Source organism: Fukomys damarensis, unplaced genomic scaffold (assembly GCF_012274545.1).
Source record: "Fukomys damarensis isolate Sample0158 unplaced genomic scaffold, DMR_v1.0_HiC HiC_scaffold_17, whole genome shotgun sequence".
Lineage (NCBI taxonomy): Eukaryota > Metazoa > Chordata > Mammalia > Rodentia > Bathyergidae > Fukomys > Fukomys damarensis.
The window spans coordinates 14736011-14745833 of record NW_022900929.1 but is presented as its reverse complement, the minus strand read 5'-3'; positions in this window follow the sequence as shown (position 1 = coordinate 14745833).

Below are 9823 nucleotides of genomic sequence, written 5' to 3'. Positions count from 1 at the left end.
ATAACACAAAAGTGACCAATTTAATCATTTTTGTACACAATTCAGTGGCATTAATTGCATTCACATTACGGTATAGCATCTTCACCACTCATTTCTAGAACCCCTCCATCATCTCAAACTGGAACTCTCCACTCACAAAACAGCATTCTTTCCCCCTCTCCAGCCTTTGGTGACCATCATTCTACTTTCTGACTCCATAAGGTGACAACTATAGGTACCTCTTAAAAATAGAATCACACTGCAATTTTCTTTTGGCAACCGGCTTATTTTACTTGGCAGAATGTTCTCAAAACTCATCCACTTTGTAACACATGTCAGAGTTTCTTTCCTTTATAAGGTTGAATAATATTCTAGCATAGAGAAAAGAGCTGCACAAGCACAAAACCATCCTCCAGATTTCTACCATACCAACGGTAAATGGATGCGCATACCAGGGAGCATCTGTGTGGACCAGAGTGGTGCAGATGCAGGTGGATCCCAGCTAGGGCCCCACCCTGCCCTGACCCCAGAGGTGTGGCTCATTTGCCCAAGCCCAGCCTACCTAGAAAAGAGCTGCACAGGAGTGCAAGCTTCATCCACAGTCCCATCATACCATTGGCCATAGCCAAGGGCCCACCTGGAAAAGAACTACACAGATGCAGAAGCAACAGCCAGAGGCTTGCCCTAATATCACTGATAAGTGCTTGAAAACCCTCACCAGAAGCCTACACAGACAATAGAAACTGAGATACACAGCCCCAGACCCCCCCAAATGACAGCTACATAAGTACCCCAGCGAGAGGCACTCCTAGATACCATCCCAAGTGTGCACAAACAAGCCCCAGCCAGAATTCCACCCAGCTCAGGGATATAGAAGGCCACCATTCTAAACCCAGGAATTGATGTATTGGGGAGCAGCAGAGTAAGGCTGCTCAGTGATCTGATGAAAATTGAAGACCACTGGGTAAGCAAAAAGTTTCCCCACAAAGGCACAGCAGGCTGCATCTGTTGAACTGAGAAGACACAGAAATAAGTATCAAAACCAGACTTCCAGATCACCTAAGGCAACCCCAAAGGGAAATGAGATGGAACAATCTCATATTCAACCACCTGGACTCCCTGAACTGTCAACAAAAGATGACCTGGAAAAAATGAAATCACAAATAATTTCTCAGATACTAGCAGAGATTGTGCCCATAGTACAAGACATGATTAATAAATCTAGAGCAGACACAGATTTTTAAAAAAATAGAGGAGCTGAGAAATATGATGGAATCCCAACATAGGAAACAAATGGAATCCATAAAACAGATGCAAACAGATTTCCAAGAGATTAAAAACTCCATTGAAAGTTTATGCAGCAGAACAAGCGAATGTGAGGACAGAATTTTAAATACAGAAGATAGGATTGCAATTAGTGACCAGGAAAATAAAAATCTCTTAAAAATAGGGACCATGTAAGATCAATCCAGCAACTGCTAGATGATTCAAAGAAGAATAACATAAGACTGATTGGAGTCAATAAAGAAACAGGAGAGAGTGCATATGACCTTAAAAAAACTTCACCAAAGTAATGGCAGAAAACTTCCAAAATAGGTGAAAATAACCTGACATACAGATAAGTGAGGCTTACGGGACTCCAACTAGCCATGGTCAAAAAAATCTACACATAGGCATATAATACTTAAGAGTCCAGAAACCCAATAGAAGAACACAATTGTACAAACAGTTAGAGAAAAGAAGTAAACCACCTACAAAGGAAAGCCCATCAGAATCACATCAGACTTCTAAATACAACCCTATAAGGCAAGAATAGTGTGGAGTGATTTATTTCAAGCCCTAAAGGAAAACAACCTCCAACCCTGCAAAAGTGTCTTTCAAAATTTATGGAGAAATAAGAATCTTTCATGACAAAGAGCACCTTAGGAGCTTCATGAATACTAAACAGCACTCCAGAAAATTTTAAACAATATCCTAGGAAAATACAATGCGGATCACAACCCCAGGAAGCCCAGCAGAAGTAATCCATCAGGAATGGCAAGAAATTAAATGCAAATGAGGAGAATCCAACAAAAAGAAAAAGTCAAGATAAGGATAAGTCAATACATTTTATTTATAACCATTAATGTTAATGGTCTCAATTCACCAATCAAAAGAAATAGACTGGCAGAATGGGTCAAAGAGCAAGATCCAGCAATGTGCTGCATACAAGAAACACAGTTCTAAAAGAAAATCATAGACTGAAAGTTAAAAGGTGGAAAACAACACTCCATGTGACAGGAACCAAAAAAAAAAAAAAAGGCAGGAGTAACTATCCTCTTTGCAGATCAAATGGATTTCAAACCAACACAGATTAAGAGACATAAAGAAGGACACTACATCCTTGTAAAGGGAACAGTCCAAGAGGAAGATATGACAATCATAAATATATATGCACCGAACACAAGTGTGCCCAACTATATAAAACAAATACACACATGAAAAATCATATAAGCACTAATACGATAGTATTGGGAGACCTCAATACTCCACAGTCACAAATACATAGATCAACTGGACAAAAAATAAACAATGAAATAATCAAACTGTTGAACAAATGAACTTTATAGATGTTTAGAGAGTGTTCCACCCCACAAAATCAGAATACACATTCTTTTCAGCTGCAAATGGATTGTTCTCCAAAATAGACCACATGCTCACTCATAGAAGATGTTTAAGAAAGTACGGAGAGATTGAAGTTATCCCCTGTATATTATCAGACCATAGGGTGATGAAATTGGAGATCAATAGCAAAAGAAACTGCAAGAATTTCATAAGCGCATGGAAATTGAAGAACATACTTCTGAATAACCAATGGGTCACACAGAAAATTAAAGAAGAAATTGCAGTTCCTACAATTAAATGACAATGACAATACAACATAGTGGAATCTATGGGACACAATGAAAGCAGTCTTATGAAGGAAATTCATAGCAGTGAATACTCATATTAGGAAAACAGAACAAGCTCAATTACTCAACCTGATGCCAAAACTCAAACTTCTAGAAAAAGAAGAGTAGGTCAAATCCAAAGCTCATACTCAGGAGGAAATTATAAAGATCAGGGCAGAAATTAATGCAATGGAGACTAAAAGAACAATACAAAAAACTAATTAAGCCAAGAGTTGGTTCTTTGAAAGAATAAACAAAATTCACAAACCCTTAGCCAACCATATCAAAATAAAAAAAAAAAAGGAAAGAAAGGGCCCAAATCCATGCAATTAGGAATGAAAAGGGTGAAACAGACCCAGCAGAAATCCAGAGGATCATCAATATGAACTGCAAGAACCTATATGCCAATAAGATGGAAAATTCAGAAAAAATGGACAAATTCCTAGATTTGTATGAATTACAATAGTTGAATGAATATGACCTAAAAATTCTAAACAACCCAATATCAATCAATGAAATTTAAAAAGTAAAAGAAACAAAACAAAACAACTTACCAACTAAGAAAAGTTTGGGTCCTGATGGCTTCACTTCTGAATTCTACAAGTCATTTAGAGAGGAACTATTGCCATTCCTGTTTAAAATCTTCAATGAAATTGAAAGGTAAGCAATACTCTCAAATTCATTCCTGGAAGCAAGCATCACTCTGATCCCCAAAATAGAGAAAGGCCCAACTGAAAAAGAGAACTATAGGCCAATCTCACTAAAGAACATAGATGCAGAAATCTTTAATAAGATTCATCCCACTTAATGAAGGGATGGTTCAACATACTCAAATCAATAAATGTAATACACTATATTAATAGAGTCAAGGACAATGATAATCTCAATAGATACAGAGAAAGCATTTGACAAAATCAAACACATTTATGATAAAGAACCCTCCAAAAAAGATGGTTATGTACCTCAGTTTGATAAAAGCCACCTATGAAAAACTAACAGCTAATATCATACTAAATGGTTAAAAACTTAAATCCTTCACACTAAAATCAGGAATAAGACAAGGATGTCCACCATCACCACTCCTGTTCAATATAGTTTTTGGAAACATTAACCACAGTGATTAGACAAGAGAAATAAATAAAAGGAATAAAATAGGAAATGAAGAAGTCAAATTGTCATTACTTGCAGATAACATGATACTCTATTTAGAAGACCCCCAAGAACTCCATTAAAAGTCTTCTAGACTTAATAACAAATTTCAGCAAAGTAGCTGGATATAAGAGCAACACACAAAAATCAATAGCTTTCCTGTATACAAAAAACAGACTCACTGAGAGAGAAGTGGGATGAACAATCCCTTTCACAATAGCATCCAAAAAATCGAAATACTTAGGAACCCACCTAGTGAAAGAAATCAAAGACCTCTACTATGAAAACTACAACACTCTGAAAAAAGAGATTGAAGAGGATATCAGAAAATGGAAAGACATCCCTTGCTTTTGGATAGGAAGAATCAACATAGTGAAAATGGCCATACTTACAAAACTGCTGTATAGATTCAATGCAATCCCAACTGAAATCTCAGTATCATACTTCACAGACCTTGAGCAAAGCAATCCAAAAATTCACTTGGAATGCGAAGAGACCTAGAATAGCAAAAGCAATTCTAGGCAATAAAGACAAGGTAGGGGGTATCACAATCCCCGACTTGAAACTATACTACAAAGCTACTATGATAAAAACAATATGGTACTGGCAAAGAAACAGACCCGAGGACCAGTGGAACAGAATGAAAGATGCAGAAACTACTCCAGACACACTCAGCCACCTCATCTTTGACAAAGGAGGAAAGATAGCCTCTTTAATAAATGGTGCTGGAAAAACTGGGTTTCAACTTGCCAAAGATTAAAACTAGACCTATATCTCTCACCCTGCACTAAAATCAAATAAAAATGGATTAAAGATCTAAATATTAAAAAAGGAACACTAAACAGTCTGGAAAAGAGGTTAGGTAGAACTCTTGAAGACATTGGTATAAGCAAAGATTTTATTATCAAAACCGCAGTTGCCCATGAACTAGCACAATCAGAAGAAGAAGTGGAATCTCTTCTTAAAATCTTCTCCACAGCAAGACAAACAACCAATAGTGTGAAGAGACAACTCACAATGTTGGAAACACTTTTCACCACCTTTACTCAGACAAAAGTCTGCCATCTAGAATATAAAAAGAACTTAAGACAATCAGACCTCCAAATTTTAAGACCCAGTCCAAAAATGGGCATCTGAAATGAACAGACATTTCTCAAAGTAGAAATAGTGAATAAACATATGAAAAAATGTTTAACATCACTGATAATTCAAGAGATGCAAGTGAAAACAACACTGAGATTCTACCTCATCCCAGAAAGAATGGCTGCTATCATAAAATCAACCAATGACAAATGCTAGTGGGGCTGTGAGGAAACAGGAACCCTGCTCCACTGCTGGTGGAAGTTAGACTGGTGTCACCACTGTGGAAATCAGTATGGAGATAACCTTAAAGAACTAGAACTGGAAGTCCCATTTGACTCTGCTATCCCTCTGTTGAGTATCTTTCCCAAAGAATTAAAAGAATCATACCACAATGATATTTTATAAGTGCACCTGTGTTCATAGCAGCACAATTTGTGATAGCTAAAACTTGGAAGCAGCCCAATTGCCCATCAACAGGAGACTGGATAAAGAAAATGTGGTTCTAAAAAAATAAAATGGAGTATTACTCAGCCATAAAGAATGAGAAACTAGAGACATTTATGGCTAAATGGATGCACATTGAGGCGATACTCTTAAGTGAAATAAATAGGACACATGAAAATACAAAGCCTTTGTAGATAGGGACAGGTGGAGGGGTTGAAGGGAGGGAAGAGGAATGGGGAAAAACTAAGAACCAAGATGGATTATGTAAAGGTACAAATTTCCAATGATAAATGTCACTGCATTGTATACCTTAAATGTACCAGTAAAATTAATTAAAAAATAATATTCTGGCGCATATATATATATATATATATATATCACATATCACATATCGCATTTTATTTATCCATTTGTACCAAAAGGGGCCCAAGTTCTGCTTTTCACTATTGTGAATTATGTTTTTATTAGCATGAATATGTTCAAGTCCCTTATTCTTGGGTATACCCAAAAGTGGAATTACTGAATTATATAGTAACTCCACTTTTAATTATTTTGACAAACCACCATATTATTTTCTGCAAGGGTTGTGCCATTGTGCATCTCAACCAACAATGTGAAATACTTCCAATTTCTCCACATTCTCACTAACACTTTTTATTTATTGAGGTATCTGTTTATTCATGAAATCACCTTGATGGTTGGGAAGTGATAACTCACTGTAGTTTTTATTTGTATTTCTCAAATGGCAAATGATGCTGACCATCTTTTCATGTGTTCTTTGGCCATCTGTATATCTTTTTTGGAGAAGTGCTTACAACCTGAGATCATTCTTTGGAGAATTCATTTTCCCATTTTAAGAAGGTTTTATTCATTGTTGTTGTTGAGTCTATGTCAATTAATTGTTACATACTTTTTCTCTTCATGAAGACAGTAATGCTTATTTTAGAAAATAAAGAACATTGGGATAAATAAGGATGTCACATATTCCAAATGAAGAATATATATTTTCAATTTATATTAAATATTTATAATACTTAAGTCTAACTCTTTGACTATGAAGAATCTAGGATTAATCTTAAAAATTAAAGTCCTAGAAAATTAAAAGCAGATGCTCCTAAGGAAGTCTTGAGTTCAAGAGAAAACTTAAAGCAAATCACAACTTATTCAATGAGACACTGATTCCTAAAGCAGTGGGATTATGGTCAAAGCCACACTCAAAAGAAAATACTCGATTTTATATATTCTTATTCTTAAGCAAGAAAGAATACTTGGTTAAGTATTCAATAAAATAATCTATAAAAAATGAATGAAAGAACATTGAAGAAGAAAATAGAATTAAACACTGTGGTGGCTAATTTTATCTGTTAATTTGACTAGGCTCTTTAGCCTACCTAGCAACTGAAGCAATTTTTTCTGGAAATATCTGTGAGAGTGTTTTCAAAAGAAATTAACCTTTGAATCCATAGACCAAGTAGAGAAAATATCCTCACCACCATTCAATCTGTTGAGGGCCTGAAGAAACAAAAAAGGTGAAGGGAGAGTGAATTGACTTTCTTAGAGATGGAAGATTATCCTGCTCTCAGATGCTATTGCTTCTGATTTTTAGGCCCATGGACTTTCCCTGAAAAACATCACCAGCTTTTCTTGGTTCTCCAGCTTGAAGATGGCAGATGATAGATCTTCTCAGCCTCCATAATCACTTAAGCCAATTTCTAAAATGGTTCATTTTTCTCATATACACTTTTTCTCTTATGTTAGTTTATATCTGAAATGTCCCCCAAAACCTCATGCACATGCACGCCTAGGTGGGAATTTGGGGAGTGACTGGATCATGGGTGTGTGATAGTGGGTTATAGATGTATGATAACTAATTAGCATATTTCTGGGTGTGGCTGACTGGATTTATGGAAGAGGAAAGGCCCACCCTGAGTGAGAGTAGCATCCATCAACAGGCTTGTATCCTGAATGGAATAAAAAGAGAAAAGGGGGCCTCTCTGCTGCTGTTTTATCCCTGCTTACCCTGCTATGGACTGTTTTTCTTCTGCTATGCCCCTTAGCAATATTGTCCTGCCTTGGAGCCAGAAGACTGTACACTGAAACCACTTCAAACTATGAACTAAAAATAAACCTTTCCTTCTTTAACATGTGGATTTTGAGTATTTTGTCCCAGCAACAACAAAGTAACTAAGACATCTAGAGGACCCTAATGGAAACATTAAAAATGTTCAGGCTCTCCAAAGTATGTGAATATGGTGGTGGCCATCCATAATCCAAGGTATTTGGGAGGCTGAGGTGGGAATATTTCAAGTTTGGTCAATTTAGCAAGGCCCCATCTCAAAATAAAATTAAAGGGACTAGGAATGTAGCTCAATAGTAGAGCACTTGCCTAGCATATGCAAAGCCCTGCCTTTTTTAATTCTTAGGGATCCCCCCGACACAATCAAAAATAAAATAAAATTGTTTAATTTAAGAGCAGGCAATCTATTGTGTTTTCAGTTTGGCTTGTTTTATGATCTTTACTAAGATAATTCATCTTATCTTTCAGTGGGGTGCTTCTGTTGGCCCCTTAATTATTCCTGCAATATCTGTACTTGGAATTCTGCCTGTTATTTACAAAATAGCCCCACTGTTCAAGGGATTTCTCCTTAATTTTAGTTGGCCTCCTCTTAATGTCTTTGCTTTCTATTTGTGCTTATCTGGTGTGTCTTTATCCACCTTCTTAAAAAATATGTTTGCTTTAATCTGTTCTTACATCGTTTTGAAAATATTAGCGAGATTTTTTTTCTGAGCCTATTTGAAAATAATTGTTTTAAAGATAGAATTTGACTTATTTGCATTTATCTCAATTGAAAGTATTTTTCATACTTTTGTATAGTCTTGTACTTTACTTTTCCTGTTTGCTGTTTACTTGTCTATTTTGGTGGTCAGTAAGCTTTAAACGTATGCTCTTTCATTCATATGACAACGGAAGGGTTGGCTCCAAGCACCATCGTGAAATCCTGCTTTTAACTCTTATGCCTCACTCTCTACCTAAGCCACACTCTTTTATGAGGATTTCACACAGTTGGCCCCAAATTCACTTTGACAAGTGCCTTTCTTTTGCCCACCAACTGAGCTTTCTGCCATTGAGAGAGTATTTCTCTGAATATCTTAATTGAGTCCTTTCTCTTTCTTTCCTGCATTTTGCCTATTGGTCTGCAGTCTCTCCCCCAGGAGATGGATGCTCAACCTGGCACACTCAAATTTCAAGACAGATTCTAGAAGCCTTCTCATGGCTCCAAGCCTTTCAGTAGTGTTACAGTCTGCAGCTGTGTCTTGCCTCCTAGGCCTGCAAAATGGGAGTTTGATTAATATTCACTGAAGGACTTACTAGAATAAGAAATGTCAGCAGGGGAGGTGGGAGGACAAAACCCGGGGCCTGAAACACCTGCTCACAATCTTTCCTCCCCTGACCTCCAGTTATTTAAGAGCATTGTGACTCTATTTTCCTTTCTGTCCACAGCATATTCCTTTGCCCCCTCTCCTTCCCAGGGACTTGGTTTGGAACTAAAATTCCGAAGTCAGATAATTAAGGAGCTTTGCAATATATGGCATAATTCCTCACCAATTTTATGTAGTAACTCAGTAACTCCTGTTTTTATGCCAGTGGTATATAATGCTATGTTTTGAGTCTACAGTTGTTCATTGAAAGTGCTGCTAAAAAAAACAACCTAGTTATCAACAAATGAAATGCATCCAGTGTGACAGTCAGTTGCCATGGAGTAGTCCTAGTTCTTTAATAGCTGAATCCTCTTGGGAAGAGAAAATCATAGTAAGAATTTCCCTGCCTGGAAGATTTTATTTAGCTGCTTCTGTCTATTTTTTCCAAGATTTTCCACTAACAGGCATAGTATTTTTTTTCCTCTTACCACTCTGAGTAGCCTAAGGTAGTCTAATTAAGGCACCGGATCATTCACACTGCTTTTCAGAAATCCTTTGGTGGTTTAATGAACAGGGGCAGCAATTTCAAAATGGGTTCTTAAGCATTGCATCCTAATTATATGTGAATACCCATACAATTATACTGAGACACTCACAAACATTCCTTTCTTTTCCTCTTCAAAGAAAAAAAAAACATTAATTGAACCATAACATGATTTGGGAGGTAAACATTCATGCACATTGGAAAAAAATTCTCTACTTGTAATATGCATAATTCTTATCTAAATTTTCTTACTTTTCTACAATGAGGATTCACT